The sequence below is a fragment of the Bos javanicus genome, chromosome 5, assembly GCF_032452875.1.
Source record: "Bos javanicus breed banteng chromosome 5, ARS-OSU_banteng_1.0, whole genome shotgun sequence".
Taxonomy (NCBI): domain Eukaryota; kingdom Metazoa; phylum Chordata; class Mammalia; order Artiodactyla; family Bovidae; genus Bos; species Bos javanicus.
Genome location: NC_083872.1, coordinates 50,675,526 through 50,692,707, shown reverse-complemented (window position 1 = coordinate 50,692,707; position 17,182 = coordinate 50,675,526).

Genomic DNA, 17,182 nt, shown 5'->3' with positions numbered 1-17,182 from the left:
ATCTTGTGTTGATTTAAGTCATTTGTTTCTCAGAAAACAAACTCGTCTCCTTTATCTCGATGTTCTCAGGGGCACCTCACTCTGCCCTCATGTACTATCTACAAAAGTTCTCAGCACATCATGGGAGGATATTAAAAGTATAGTTTTCTAGAATATTCACAGAATATCAAAATATAGAAAATATGATTTAATAGAGGATATAATTTTGTGAAAATAACCAACAAATAGAAATCAACAAATTTACAAACTAGTCTAGGGTGGTTGGAACCCTGAAATCATGAATTGAGGTGGGAAAATATTTTGATGTAGGCTGGGTGATAGCTTTCATACAATTCAGGACTGGGTTTTAGAAGCCAAAGCCATATTGGTACTGTTTCTTCCTGTGACCATTTCTCTTAGTCAAATTGATAATGTGCTCAGTTGTGTCTAACTCTGCGATGCCATGGACTATAGCCCACCAAGCTCCTCTGTCCATGGAATTTTCCAAGCAAGAATACTGGAATGGGTTGCCATTTCCTACTCCAGAGGATCTTCCCAACCCAGGGATAGAACCCTTGTCTCCTGCGTCTCCTGCATTGGCAGGCAGATTCTTTACCACTGAGCCACCTGGGAAACCCAGTCAAATCGATAAGCATAATCTAAATAAAGTAAACCAAATAATTTTCCAACACTGTGATTGGAGTGAGACTTATGATTATTGTCTTGTACTCTTGTACTGAGAAAAGTTGTTAAGATCCACCAACCCAGAATCAGCAAGGGTCTTTTAGGAAGAGGAGGGAAAGAATGAAAATATTTCATGTAAGATAACTCTGCTTCCTGGCTGCTCTGATCAGCTTTTTCCTGTCCTTGAAACTCTCACAGCTTTATCTATAGCCACACTGGACTTCCCTTTGCATTTCTGCTTGAGGTTTGTCATATTTTTCTTCTCCATAATCTTAAATTTTGTAGCCAACTCTCTCTCCCCCTTGTTGATTACATCCAAGCCGGCAAAATTTAAATATCTATATGCTGATGATTCCAAATGTAAATATCCATCTCATTTTTCATCTCTATCAATTTATACATCCAACATCCCTATCTGTATGCCTAGTTGATATCTCAATTTTAACATGTATGGAAGGATCTCCTGATATACTCCTCTCTACAACCAGCAATTTCACATCTCTCCTATTTCAGTAAATGACAACTTCATTCTTCCAGTTGTTTAGGTAAAAACAAAAAAGCCTTGGTATTATCTTTGGTTTTATTTTACAATCGATATCTTATCTTAAGCGAGTTCCACTGGTTCTACCTTCAAAATAAATACAGAATCCAACTACTCCTCTTAACTTCCAGCATCACCAATCTGGTGCAAACCACCATATTTCGCATGTAGGTCATTGCATTATCTTCTTGGTGGATTTGCCTTAAAACAGTAGACAGATTGATCCTATTGAGGAATCCCGCTTCATTCACTCTTCCACTCTGTTAGATGATGATTTCATATCTCCATCTTTCTCCTTATACCTCCAATGTCCCCTTCTACATCATACCTCTCTTCTGAGGACCTTGCATGTTATTAGGTCATGTTACTCCTCTTCCTAAAACTCTCCTGTGGCTTTCCTTATCTTTCAGAAAGAAAAGGTCATAACCTTTACAAAGGCCTAGAAAACCCATTGCCTCTCTGATTCCAACTTCTATGATTTTACTTCCCTGCTTACTAGGCTTCAGCCACCATGGATACCTTTTCATTCCTTGGAAATGCTTGTCAAGCTGCTGCCTCAGGTTTTTTGCACTTGCTCTTTCCTCCACTTAGAACACTATTCTGCAGATAACCATACGGCTCACTTCTTCACTTCTTTCAAGTCTTTAAGTGAAATGACACTTTTTTAGCGAGGCTTTCTCGGGCTAGCTTATTGTAAATTCTACTACTCCCCTAAAACCACCTTTTACCTTTTTTGTATTTATATTTCTCTGTAGCACATACAAAAAAAAAATTAGCTTTTCCAGCAAGGGCTTTGTAAATTAGACTGCCTGAAGACAAATTTACAAGAGAAAAGCAAACTGAAGTGTATTAATACATGCACTGTGCAGGTACGAGTGAGAGCAGCCAGCAATGAGTGACCCAAAACCAAGTGCATGGTTAGAACTTGGGCTTATACACCATCTTACACTAAAACAATGGAGAAGAGATTTGGGGCTTTTGAGTGGTGACGACAAATTATGGGAAGATTACCAGGAAAGGTATGATAAACAAGGATTTTTTTTTTACTAATGTTTGTTATGCAGACTTAAATCAGTGCTTTCTCCATTTATAAAAGTTAAGAGTCTTTGTCTTTCAGGTAGAGGAGAGGGAGGCGTTTTTACAAATAGAAATTTCATTATAAACGTAAGTTTCCTTTACAAAAGGAAAACTTGTGCCCTGTATTTAGAGCTTTTCATACATCTGCTACTTCTCAATAGCCTTTGGCTCAAAATAATCCATATGCCTACTTGACATAGTTTGAGGTAGCATATTTTGATACCCTTCACAATCTACTGTCCTTTTTTAATGTCTGTTTTTTAAATCTATTTTAATGTCTGTCTTTCCTACAAGAATGTAATATCCATGAAGGCAAGTCTTTTTGTCTTTTGTTCACTGCCATAAATCCAGTGCCTAAAACAGTTGTTGGTGCATAGTAATTCTCAATAAATATTTGTTGGAAGACTTAAGAAACATTTATTATTTAGCAACCATTGAAAATGTAGCTCAGTGATTCATGTTAGTTTACCCTAGAGACATTATTTTGAAAGAAACTACTGGAAGCATACTACGTTTATTTATATTTTCAGCATTTTTGTAGGCTTAGCCTCTCCAATTCCATTGAAGAATTTTTTGAGAATGCTGTCAAGTTTGTGTTCCTTACATCTCCATTAATAGAGATTATGCCTACACTGATCGACCCAATTCATTTTCCTGCACTGTGGACATAGAATATACTAAAATTCTTGTCTGTTCTTTAAAAGCATTCTCTGCAATCTCTTGTTGTTGTTTTTTTTTTTCTTTTGATATTTAAATAGTAAAATTTTCTTCAGTGTCATGTTTTTTGCTTTCCTTTTTTATTGAATGAATGATTCTTTAAATTCTATAGTGTCATACAATTTTCAAAAGTTTCACACACATGCTTTCATATAATCCCATAATGAGTGAAGTGAAAGTGAAAATCACTCAGTTGTGTCCAACTCCTTGTGACCCATGGACTATACAGTCCATGGAATTCTCAAGGCCAGAATACTGGAGTGGGTAGCCCATAATAACCCTATTCTTTTATTCTCTACCTGTCTCTTGCCCCTCCCATACTTCCTCTCCCCACTGGCAACTACTGGTTTGTTCTCTACATCTGTGAGTCTGTGTCTGTTTTGTTATATTCACTAGCTTATATTATCTTTTAGATCCCACGTATAAGTGATATCATACAGTATTTGTCTTTCCCTGTCTGACTTGTTTCACTTAACTGTCTCTCTAAATTAAACCCAACCATTCATTCAAAATGTATTTATTAAGTAAGACTACCCTAGACTCTGTCATATAAAGCTAGAAATGAATCCTGCCCTAAAGTGGCTTATAGCCCAATAGAGGAAATAAGATATGTACATATTAGAGAAAAATATAATATCATCTAATACAATTCAGCACATGGTATCTTGAGAGATGTAAAGGTCCTTATCCCTGGCTACAGACTGGGCATCCTCCCTGTAAATGGCCAGTAACAGAATATGAACAGAGAATTTTAAAACAGAGAGAGACTGAGGCAGTTATTGAAAAATAATTTGAGTGGTTCATCAGCGTCTTGATGAGCAGCCCAATTAGAATTGAAATGGACAGAATGTGCTTGGTTACTAAGTCAGTTTTAGAATATGCTAAACCAAAGCTTATAATAAGCAATAGGAAACTTTAGGTCACAGGGTAAAGAAAAAAAAAAAGAGAGAGAGAAGTAGAATGAAGGTGATATGTTCTAGTTGATTTTTAAAGGCAAACTCTAGCAGAAATCTGATTTTTAAGCTAGGTAATTTAGCTTTCGGGAGAAGGCAATGGCACCCTACTCCAGTACTGTTGCCCGGAAAATCCCATGGATGGAGGAGCCTGGTAGGCTGCAGTCCATGGGGTCGCTAAGAGTCAGACACAACTGAGCGACTTCACTTTCACTTTCCACTTTTATGCATTGGAGAAGGAAATGGCAACCCACTCCGGTGTTCTTGCCTGGAGAATCCCATGGATGGAGAAGCCCAGTAGGCTGTAGTCCATGTGGTAGCACAGAGTCGGGCACGACTGAAGCAACTTAGCAGCAGCAGCAGCAATTTAGCTTTCTATTCATAAGGTATTCTTTTCCCCAAAATTGGTAGATATATTTCACAAGGGTTGGGCCACTTAAGACTTATATGACTGCAATGTTTAGAAGACAACATTAGAAAAATTTACAGTTCTCAGGAATATGTCATGGATTATTAAGTACCACAGTTGTAGGCATTGAAGATTATTTTCAGCCTCTTAGCTCTAAGGGGTTAGCAAACTGTACACTACTAGTTAAATCCAGCCAGCTGCCTGATTTTGTAACCAAAGTTTTATTAGACTATTTCCAGGCTCATTCATTTACATATTATCTGCATTTTCTCCATACAACAGCAAAACAGATTAGGTGAAGTGGAAACTGGTCTAGCAAGCTAGCCACTCAGAAAAAGCTTACCAATTCCTGATCAATGTGGTTTTCTCCATGTTCCTATTGACTGTTTTCACTGGAGACCCAACTGAAGGCATACATGTGGAGTATAGAAAAATGGTATATAGATGATCTTATTTGCAAAGCAGAAATAGAGACACAGGGGAAGAGAACAAATATATGGATACAAAGATGGAAGGGGAGGTGGTGGGAGGAAGTAGGAGACTGGGATTGACACACTATTGATACTATGTATAAAATAGATAATCAATGAGAACATACTGTATATAGCACAGACAACTCTACTTAATGCACTGTGATGACCTGAATGGGAAGGAAATCCAAAAGGGAGGGGTTATATGTTTAGGTATGGCTGATTCACTTTGCTGTATAGCAGAAACTAACAAAACATTGCAAAGGAACTATACCCCAATAAAAATTAATTTAAAAAGAAAAAAGTATAGGGAGCAATAACTAGTGGAATCTTAGTTATTTGGGGCTTATTAACACATTGATTTATAGACCTAAAACATGCTGAGCTTTACTTATTAATTTTATTGTTTTTAAGATTTGCTTTTATACGGACCATTTTTTAAAGTCTTTATGGAATTTGTTACAATATTGCTTCTGTTTTATGTTTTTTGGGGCCACAAGGCATGTAGAATCTTAGCTCCTTGACTGGGTATTGAACCCACACCCCCTGCACTAGAAGGCAAAGGCTTAACCACTGGGCCACCAGCAAAGTCTGGTACCTATGCTAATTTTAAACCCATTAATATTGTCCTGACTCATAGCCCCGCAGAAAAAATAGCAGTGGTGCAGGGAAGCTGGCACTTGAAAGAGTCTGAAGATTGGGATTCAAGTTATACTCTGTCAGCTACAACTTTAGACTAGGTACTCAGAAATCAAAATCTCTGAGCCCAGAGATTAAAATGACAGTAGAGAGAATTTTTTTTTTACAACTAGCTGCAAAAATTGAGTAAGATGATAAAAACAGAAGAGCTCTTAAAAATTTTTTTTATTTTAATTGGAGGATTATAACTTTATAATATTGTGATAGTTTTTGCCAGACATCAACATGAATATATGTGTCCCCTTCCTCCTGAACACCCCTCCCATCCCCCTTCCCACCTCATCCCTCCAGATTGTTGGCACTGGCTTTAGCTGTCCTGCATCATACATCAAACTCCCACTGGCTATCTGTCTTATGTATGGTAATATATATGTTTCAGTGCTATTCTCTTAAATCATCCCACCCTCTCCTTCTCCCACTGTGTCCAGAAGTCTGTTCTTTATGTCAAAAGAGCTCTTATATATTAAATCATGATACCATTATCAGATATTGTTCATGTTTCAAAGAATGTATACATAGTATTTACTAAAAGAGTAAGCTCTATCATTAGACTAATTTGAATGATTTGATTGATAAATACTTAATGAGATAAGCCTGGAAAAGTATATAGCACAGTTTCTGATATTGGCTATTATGTATTTTGTTGCCATTGTAATAAAATAACTAACATTTGTGTTTTACAGATATTGATCATTGAATGCTCTCAGTTCTTAATCACTCTTTGAATGCTCTAACACAGGTTAATAAAACAATGAAGGTCAGTGAATGTAGAAAGCCAATAGTCATGTTCCACAGCTTGTGTACATGTCTTTTGACTGACTACAGTTCCCTGATACTAAAGGTTATCTCGTAAGTCTGTTTAAATTTTAATCTTCTGTTCACCACTATCATGTTTATACATTTTTACTCGTGTTTATTTTTATGTGCAAAATATATCTGTTTATTATTTTCTCTCTCCCACTGTTTTGTATTAAGACATGGGAAAATGAGTAAATAGACTTCTTCATCCAGAACTACAACATCACAATTCATAATTTAGCCTGATGATAATATTATTTACTCTTAGCAAGACTAAGAGAAATACACTTTACTTGCTAGAATGTGAGGGACATAAAAATTGTGCCATTCATGTAGACAGAGTAAAATATATAAATATTACCGTTCTAAGGAGAGCAAAAGAATATATTTAAACTCTTCTCTAGGGAGAGTTGGGAAATGTCCTGTTAATTTTTAAATTATTTTGGAATTTGTACTCAATTGCAAACTAGAACGTTTAAAAATTTATTTGGACCTTGCCATAAAAGTTAAGTTCAAAATGGGTCAAGGACTCTCCTCTCCCATTTCTGAATCATTATTTCCACCTCTTGCCATTAGCGACTCTCTGTATTATGTCCTACCTCAAGGAGCCAATGTCATCTTCACTCTTTTTGCCAAGAGAACTTGAAAATTAACAGAAACAATCTAGCCTGGTTCTCCCTCCACCAACACATCCAGTTGGCCTGGTCTGATCAAGCATTAGCTATGTAAACAGACAAAGTTTTGTGTGTGTGTGTGTGTGTTTTATTGAAGGAACAGATTCAGAAGTTTTACAATGGCAAAGGGACACATATTGATTCTAGTTAACACACTCTCATAAGCACAAGAGAAAACTCTGTAGGACTTAAGATGCTGAAGGAGTGTACCATCCAGTAAGCTCTCCCTTTGCTGCTAAACTGTACCTTTCTTCTTGTGTCCTCTACATCAGTTAGACAAATGAAGCATTAAGAACAGCATAACCCCCACGGATCACCCTCTTTCTAACACCAACTGCCAAGTTCAGACAGTCCCCAACGCCACCCTCAAAACTGATAATTCATTAGGAGAGCTTTCATACCACATTGTAAGCAGTTATGGTTTATTACAAGGAAAGGATACAAATTAAAACCAGTCAAGGAAAGAATGAGTGAGTAGCAATTTGGAGTTTCCATGTTCTCTCCCCATGCAGTTAAGGTGTGTTACTTTCCCGGCAGTGAAGTGTGACGGTATGCACAGAGTATTGCCAACCAGGGAAGTTCACCTGAGTCTCTGTGTCCAGAACTTTCATTAAAACTCCATCACATAGACATGATTGATTGATCACCTTATATCATAATCTGATAGTATCAACACCTCACTTCAGGTTTTCTCTCGGAGGAGGTAGATGGAGGTACTCTACATAAACCTAATTCTTTTCTCTCTTCTCCACCTGTTACAGTCTGAAGTCCTACCCTAATATAAGTGTATTTTAGTATAGGGTCTTTACACACTGCTGCTGGTAAGTCGCTTCAGTCGTGTCCGACTCGGTGCGACCCCACAGACAGCAGCCCAACAGGCTCCCCCGTCCCTGGGATTCTCCAGGCAAGAACACTGGAGTGCGTTGCCATTTCCTTCTCCAGTGCATGAAAGTGAAAAGTGAAAGTGAAGTCGCTTAGTCGTGTCCGACTCTTTGAGACCCCATGGACTGCAGCCCACCAGGCTCTTCCATCCATGGGATTTTCCAGGCAAGAGTACTGGAGAGATCCTAAGGGTGGGGTGCTCATCGGAGAAGACCAGTGCCCTTATAAGGAGATAAAGAGATACCAGCGATCTCTGTATGTGCATATATGTACAGAAATGAGGCCATATGAGGACACATTGAGAAGGTAGTTCTCTGCAAGACAGGAAGAGTGTCCTCACCAGAAACCAACCTTGTTGGCCTCTTGCTTTTACACTTTAAGTCTCCAGAACTGGGAGAAAATAAATATCTATTAGTTTAAGTTGTCCAATTTGTGGTATTTTGTTATGGCAGTCCACACAGACAAATATGCTCCTTTTCTCCTTCTTTTTAGAATCCTCCCTATGGCCCAGAAAAATGGGAGTGTTTTCTTTAGAGTACCTTTCTGTACTATAAACTCTTCATATGTGGCCTTCATCACTTCCTATGTTATGTTTAATTTTTTTATGAACTCTGTGCTTTAGTCCTCCAAGCTTTGGCCTGATTTTCTAAGCCAGGTCCCTCTGTATTTCAAAACAAACTCTTTGCCTTTAAACTAGTTCTTAAAAAAAAAAAATTATTTGTATTTATTTATTTGGCTATGCCGGGTCTTAGCTGCAGCGCGCGAACTCTTAGTTGTGGCATGTAGGATCTAGTTCCCCAACTAGAGATTGAACCCAGGCCCCCTGCTTTGGGAGTTTGGAGTCTTAGCCCCTGGACCACCAGTGCATGTGCTGCATGCTCAGTCGCTCTCGTATCTGACTCTTGCAACCCCATGGACTGTAGCCCCCCAGGCTCCTCTGTCCATGGGATTTCCCAGGCAAGAATACTGGAGAGGGTTGCTATTTTCTTCTCCAGGGGATCTTGCCAACCCAGGGATTGAACCCAGTCTCCTGCATTGGTGGGTGAGTTTGTTTGTTTTTACCGCTGAACCACCTGGGAAGCCCCTGGGCCACCAGGGAAGTCCCTAAACTTGTTCTTATAAATTAAAGCTTCTTTGTTTAAGATGAGTGTGCTTTCTGTAAGTTAAAAAATATATATGACTATTAATTGCTTCAGATTAGCTGTTAGTCCAAGGCTGTATCTGAGCTTCTCCTTTCCCTGTCCTGAGAAGCAAGCAATGTCATTGATTCACTAGATGGAAAAACAGCCACAGAGCAACTATAATTATAGATTAGTTACCACATAAGCTGCCAAAGTTCGTTCTCCTGATATCTCGTTCTTCTATGATATCAGAAATTATGCCATTTCTGATACACCAATTCTAATCAAACTATCTTGACTCTATGCTATGCTACGTCACTTCAGTCGTGTCCGACTCTGTGTGACCCCAGAGACGGCAGCCCAGCAGGCTCCCCCGTCCCTGGGATTCTCCAGGCAAGAACACTGGAGTGGGTTGCCATTTCCTTCTCCAATGCATGATAGTGAAAAGTGAAGGTGAAGTCATTCAGTTGTGTCCGACTCTTAGCGACCCCATGGACTGCAGCCTACCAGGCTCCTCCATCCATGGGATTCTCCAGGCAAGAACACTGGAGTAGGGTGACATTGCCTTCTCCAATCTAGTGTCCTTCTAATAGAAGAAGGCAAAGAGAATTTTTCAGTTTATCTTGTCACCAATGTATGTACATGTTTCCTGTTCCCTCTGGGAGGTCATGGAATTATTGTAAGGAAACTGTGAATTCGTTTACTAGTACAGGCGTTGATTATAGGTGGAATAAGCAGAGTGTCTCAGCATATGCAAGCCTCTATTTTTAAATGTATGTATTGAATAAATGTTACTGCAGTTGACAAAATGGCAGTCATTTAAAGTATAACTGAATTCACAGAAGCATTTTCATCATGCATTTTTTAAGTAATGGGTATTAGAACTCCAATTACTGTCATGGGATTTCATTATTTTGCTGTTGCAGTTATTAATAAAGTAACTTTTACAAGTGAAAGTTTGAATAATCTATTCTTACCTTACATAAAGAAGCAATTCCAGATTGTGCCTTATTGGAAAGGCTCCTTTAATGAAGAATCTTTTTAATATTGTCTGTTATTTTTTCTAAATCTGAATTCCAGCAGCATTATCCCCCTGGTCTCCTTTGGCAATTAGAATATTCTCTGGGAAGGCAATCTTGGAAGATCTATTGCCCAAAGGAACTCTAAAAGAGGTGGGGGGGCGGGGGGTGGAGACGAAATTATATTCCCAGTCTGCTTATTTGGGCCATCAAAATATTTTTATAGAGTATTATTTTGATTGTAAAAACAAAACACTGGGAACATCTTCACACCTTATTAAAGAGAACATGTGTTTTTTTCCTGTATAATATGTTTTGATATATGATTAGGTTTAATAATTTTTATTGCTCCTTTCAGCTATTTTCAGTTTTTACTGTTATAAATAAATCACAGTATATGTCCTGGTATTTATTTTCTTTCAGATAAATTCATGCCAGATTTACTCAAAAAATATAAGCTTGTTTAAGGCTTTTTATACATGTTCCTCAGTTGCTTTCCAGAAAGATGATGCTTATTTAAAATCCCACTAGGAGCTAAATCTCCACTATGAGTTTTACCTCCTAAAAAGCAAAATTAAACTATTTATTTTTAAAAAATTATTGATAATTTGATAAAATTTTTGTTTTATGGATTTTCTGTATTTTATTATCCATTTTCATTTCTGTTTCTGAGAATTGTCCGTTCTTGTTTTTTTCAGCACTAGAACCTGATTTTTCTTTAACGTATTTCCTTTTTATTGCTAGTTCCTCATTATGTATAATTTGCAGTTAATCTTCCATGTCCTTGCCCTAAACTATTGATTTTAGTTCAATTGTAGAGTCTCTCTTGTCCTTCTAAGTATAACTGTTCAGAGTTCTCATATCAGATTTTTGCTCTTGTCTATATTTACATAACTTTTTTTTTCATATAATAGTGCAGGATTGGGTGAATTACTTAAACTACCTTGAAAATCCCTGCTGCCCATTTTGTCCTGGAATGGGTCTCCTATCTAAGACTGTATCTCTGTTTCAGGTACTTTCAAATTCACAGCCATTAAGGTTGGTAAGCCAACATAGGTTTAGTGTTAAGAAAGTGATCTCTCTGCACAAAGGCTATGAATTCTTTGATTCTATCCCACACTAATAAACATACCCTCTGAGATAGTCACTTGAGGATTTCCTGTGTTTTGTTTCATTGTATACTTTCACCTACAGTCTGTAAAACCTGATTTCCAACCACCACCACTGCAATTTTACCACTGAAGAAAGAAATAACTTGGCAATGAAAATGACTTAAGGGCCCTTTATGTCTACTTTTGAAACTTCTGGCTTCTTTCCAGAGGCAATACCATTTAACGCCCAAATTAATAGTGTATTTAAACTAGAAAAAGTTACGTTAGAAAAAATGAGAGCCTTAGAAATAAATGGCCATAAGTATGGCCATAAGAAACCTACTTTGGGTAGGTTTCTTAACTAGCTGTGTAACTTCCAGTAGGTTTCTTAACTTCTCTGAGTTTCACTCTTCATTTGCAAAATGAAATAAATAATATCCAGCTGTGAGATTTAAAATCTGTGAGCTGTGAGAATTAAAAAGGTACATGTGTTATCATATGGAATCAAGTTTTCCAATCAACTCACATGAATCAGAAATATCATCTAATATCATTTTGCTAACCATTCTAAGAATGCAAGCAATAAAGAGGCAGAAAGCAAAGAGCAGTCTGGGGCAAACCATGTGGTTCTGAATTCTTTCTTCCTGTATTGAACCTGAACTCTCTGGCCCAGAAAAACAGATGAGGTCTCCAGGTTGGTTTTGGTAAGTTGACAATTTGATGCAATGAGCATTTTAGTTGGAAAATACCTTTATTCTATATGTCAGAGTATAATTTGGCCTATGCGATATTGTCCAAGGAGTCTTGTCTCATAAATCCATAGATTCTGGATTTATTTACTTCAAGTGATCTTTTAGCTAAGAACATCCTACTAAGAACATATTATCATTAAGGACTCTTCCTCCTGGCAAACATCATCAGTCTCTTGATCTGAAGTCCATTGAGTAGGGGACAAAATCAGTCAACTGCCTTCTTTTCCCTAGAGTAATCTCTCAAGCCTACCCCGGATGCCATAGAAAAAGTGCGCGCATCAAACATAAGCTGCTTTAACGACTTCTTCCCAAAATATGCAAATCATTTATCATACTGCCTCACTCAAAGTACTTGCTCAATAAACTCATATGAGATTTTGGAAGGTTACACCTATAAAATAGTCTTTAATGGAATGATTGATAATCTGAAGTCAATGACTGGTCAATTTCATTCCACCAAAAGTAATACAAATGTTCTTATAAATCACTTCTTCTTAACTGAAATTATTTACTTTGCTTAAGATATTTGCTATGATTAAACACTATGTTGAAAGAAATATCAATCATCTATAGCATGATAAACTCAGCTTATCAGCCCAATGATGAAAATTGACAAGTACACTGAATAACAACACATTTTCTGGACTGGGAATTAATTAATTATTGCTCTCCAAGGGGTGATAGAATTTTGAATAATGATGACACTCTTTGAAACCACTTCCTTAGGTGGCAAACCATCAAAGAGAATCTTGTAGAGGTGCGTAATCCAAGGCAAATTTATTAGCCATAGTATTTATTAGTTAACTCTGTTTTCTACAGTCTGGGATTCAGAAGCTTTCCTTAGAGAGCAGAAACATTGCTGACATTCTTAAAAGATAGGTGAGTTTTCAAATTAGGAAGAAATAGGGAATCTGCTTCTAGCCTTCAAAAGGACATTATTAGAAACAGGTAGGCTCCAGGGAAGAGGGTATCTTGCCATCAAGGCTACACAGATGCTCAATGAGACAGGGCTCAAATGCTAGATAAGATGAAATCAAGCTCTACTAGACTATGCTTATGCTATGCTGTGATGTGCTTAGTCATGTCCGACTCTTTGCGACCCCATGTACTGTAACCACAAGGTAAGGGCAGGATGGTGAACATTGTAGACCTACTTGGGTAAAAGGAGGGGGAGTTGAGGTGGCAGGATAGATACAGCCACCCACAAGGTGAAGAGACTCTGTCATTGCTGTGCTATCTTCTGCCAAGTCTGACCCTTTCAAGCAGTAGTTCCCAAACTTATGTTCATCAGACTCAGCTGGGAAACCTGGTAATATGCAAGTTCTTAGGAGCAACCTTCAAGTATTTAATTCCATGGATGATTCAAATGGAGCCTCAGAATTTGCATTTCAACATGTAACTAATTTTTCTGATGAGATGGCCTATGAAACACATTTTAAGTGTTTTCCTCTTGAATGATAACTCTTCCCAGAGACTGCCAGTTATACCAGAATTAAACCCATGTCTCATTTATTTAAAAATTCCTTACCTCCCTGATTTGACATGCTATCTTTATTAATACTAAATTCTTAATATGTATTCGGGTCTGTTCACGGATATTCTGTTCTCTCCTATGTACCATTCTATTTACATCCCACACTGTGGTAACTGGAGGTTTTATAATGCATGCCAGTGATATCTTCACTGTTCTTCCAAGAGATTTCTTGGCTGATTTTTCTTGTTTCAATTTCTGTATGAACTCAAGAATCCATTTGTTTTTTTCCTTAATCATTTCTTCTCTCCCTCTCTCTCTTTCTCCTTCCCTAATTTCTTTTTAAATCCTTCATATGGAATATGTTAATATTCTTGGTCTCATGCTCACATTAGTCCAAGTTCTGACTCAGTAAAGGGAGAAATAAAAAATTCGAAACGCCATTATTCTACTTGTCAGTCAGGAGAAAAGCAACTCAAAGGAAAAAAAACCACTAATATTTTAATGAGAGCTGAATTAATTTACCTTAGTATTCAAATCTTTATGATTTTGAGTCTTTTTCTTCAAAAGCATGGTGTACTAAAAATCTTATTGTGTGCACATGTGTTTTGTGTTCTTTAGGAATATTTTCATGTTTTTCTTATAAAGGCTTTATACGGTTCTTAGAAAATTTGTTTCCAACTATCTTATCATCTTGTTTCCATTTTAGATGAGATTTTCTTTTATTACCTCTTTCATTTCTTTGTTACTTGTATTTCTAATGTACATTAATGACTGCATATTAATTTTATCCCACCATTTCTTGCTTAAACCTCTTATTACTTATAGTAGTTTTTCAGTTGAATCTTCCAGAATTGTCAGATTTACGATCAAAATATCTAGAAAGGTAATAATATTACTTCTCCAAGTTTCATGACTATAATTTATCCACTTCTTTAAACTGCATTGGATAATCATTTCTATATTAAGATGTAATCGTGTTAAGAAATTGTTCATTTTATTGTGTTGTTATTAGAATGGGTTTTGGATATTGTTAAAAGTAATTTAAAAATCTATGGAGAAGATCATGTAATACTTCTTATATGTAATATCAATTTGTATGATAAATGTATTTCTATACGTATGTATTTCTGGAACAACCCCCATTTGGTCACCATATATTGTCATTAGGTTTTTAAGGTGATGCTGAATTCTGTTTGCTAACATTTTACTTAGGATTCAGCCTTATACTCATAAATAAGTTATAATGTAATTTTTAAAAATCTAGCAAAGTTTTTGGGTAATTAGACTCAGACCATAGTTACTTTCCTCTACCCCCCATCCGCACTCATATTTCTCTTAGTTTCCCATACTTTGAGTTACCTCTCTGTTATCAAAATATCAACTTGGCCTAGACCTAGTCTCTTGACTAACCTAAATTCTGGCACTTACATATGTGTTTTAGGACCTTCATGTCTTTCTTTGTATAGACATCCTTTTTTCTCACCCATTTGATGGTCATCATGTGGTTGATTTCTGTTCCAGTTTCCTGATCCTATTTGGATTAAATTCCAAATAATTCCTGTTTGTCTTCTTCCACCTTCTGGATTTAACTTACTTTCTCCACCCCACAATCCTCCACTCCACCATGGACCATCTGGGAAAACTTGAAAGCTTAAATATTAATTATTTTTGCTGTGTGTGTATAAGTCTTTGAGTCGTGGCCAATTCTTTGCAATCCCATGGACTGTAGCCCACCATGCTCCTCTGTCCAAGGAATTATCCAGGCAAGAATACTGGAGTTGGTTGCCATTCTCTTCTCCAGGGCATCTTCCCAACCCAGGTATAGAACCCGGGTTTCCCACAGTGCAGGCAGATTCTTTACCATCTGCGCCACCTGGGAAGCCCAATTACTTCTGCTGCTGAGTCACTTCAGTCATGTGCGACCCCATAGACGGCAGCCCAGCAGGCTCCCCCGTCCCTGGGATTCTCCAGGCAAGAACACTGGAGTGGGTCGCCATTTCCTTCTCCAATGCATGAAAGTGAAAAGTGAAAGTGAAGTCCCTCAGTCGTGTCTGACCCTTAGCAACCCCATGGACTGCAGCCTACCAGGTTCCTCCGTCCATGGGATTTTCCAGGCATTACTTCTGCTGGTGGGTATTAAACAAATAGTCCTTTACTGCCCCCTTGAGGGCTTTGGCTACCACATACACTGTGACCCCTCTGGTCTGGAGAGGTGTTTACCAGGCTCCTACGTCCATGGGATTCTCCATGCAAGAGTACTGGAGTGGGGTGCCATGGCCTTCTCCATTACTTGGGCCACTCTGCCCTAAACAGGCACTAGGTAAAAAGAATGGTCTGCACTGAGAGCTTTAGAAAAGACAAAGATGACGTCTTTCTTCCCCTCAAAGAACTTATAAACTAGAGGGATAGAAAAGGACAGAGAGTGTCTGTGTTCATGAAGGAGGTAGTGAGGGAGGGTGTTGCTAATCAAGCACAAGCATTAGTACAAAGATAGCTATGTGTCCAGGGCCCAAAAGAGTGGCGTTAAAAATTGCGAGAGTAGCTGAGAAAAGGGAATACAGAGGTCACTTTGACAGTGATGGGAGACTTCATGGAGGGCATGCTTCAGAGCTGGTCTTTGAAGGGTAAAAGACATGGATGGGCCAGGAGGAAAAGTTCTCTTGTAGGAAGAAGTAGCATATGTGAAACCATCAGAAAGAGAAACATGTGAAGCACGGGAAGGGGATATTTGGGCTAGTAAAGATGAAAACCACTTAGTTGTGTTGATTCTTTGTGACCCAATGGACTGTAGCCCGCCAGGCTCCTCTATCCATGGAATTCTCCAGGCAAGAAGACTAGAGTGTGTAGTCATTCTTCTCTCCAGGTGATCTTCCCAGCCCATGGATCAAACCCATATGTCCTACATTGCAGATGGTTTCTTTACCACTGAGCCACCAGGGAAGCCTTGGTGAATAAACCCTTTAATTTCACAATAAAAATGTCAAAACAATTCTACCACCTACATGATATGAATATACTATATACTACACACACACACACACATATAGAAGGGTCTTCCCTGATGGCTCAGACAGTAAGAATCTGCCTACAGTGTGAGAGACCCAAGTTCTATCCCTGGTTTGGGAAGATCCTCTGGAGAAGGGAACAGCTACCCACTCCAGTATTCTTGCCTGGAGAATTCCATGGACAGAGGTGCCTGGTGAGTTACAGTCCAACAGGGCTAACAGTCAGACATGACTGAATGACTAACACTTTTTTTTTTCCTTCTTTCCTCCCTACTTTATGTATATGTGTGTGTGTGTGTGTGTGTGTGTGTGTGTATATATATATATGTATATATATATATATATACCCATGGGGTTGCAAGAATCGGACACGACTTAACAGCTAAATAATTACCATTACCATATATATACATACATTAGATATTATTTTATTTTATTTTTTTAATTTAATTTTATTTTTAAACTTTACAATATTGTATTAGTTTTGCCAAATATCAAAATGAATCTGCCACAGGTATACATGTGTTCCCCATCCTGAACCCTCCTCACTCCTCCCTCCCCATACCATCCCTCTGGGTCGTCCCAGTGCACTAGCCCCAAGCATCCAGTATCGAGCATCGAACCTGGACTGGCGACTCGTTTCATACATGATATTATACATGTTTCAATGCCATTCTCCCAAATCTTCCCACTCTCTCCCTCTCCCATAGAGTCCATAAGACTGTTCTATACATCAGTGTCTCTTTTGCTGTCTCGTACACAGGGTTATTGTTAGCATCTTTCTAAATTCCATATATATGCGTTAGTATACTGTATTGGTGTTTTTCTTTCTGGCTT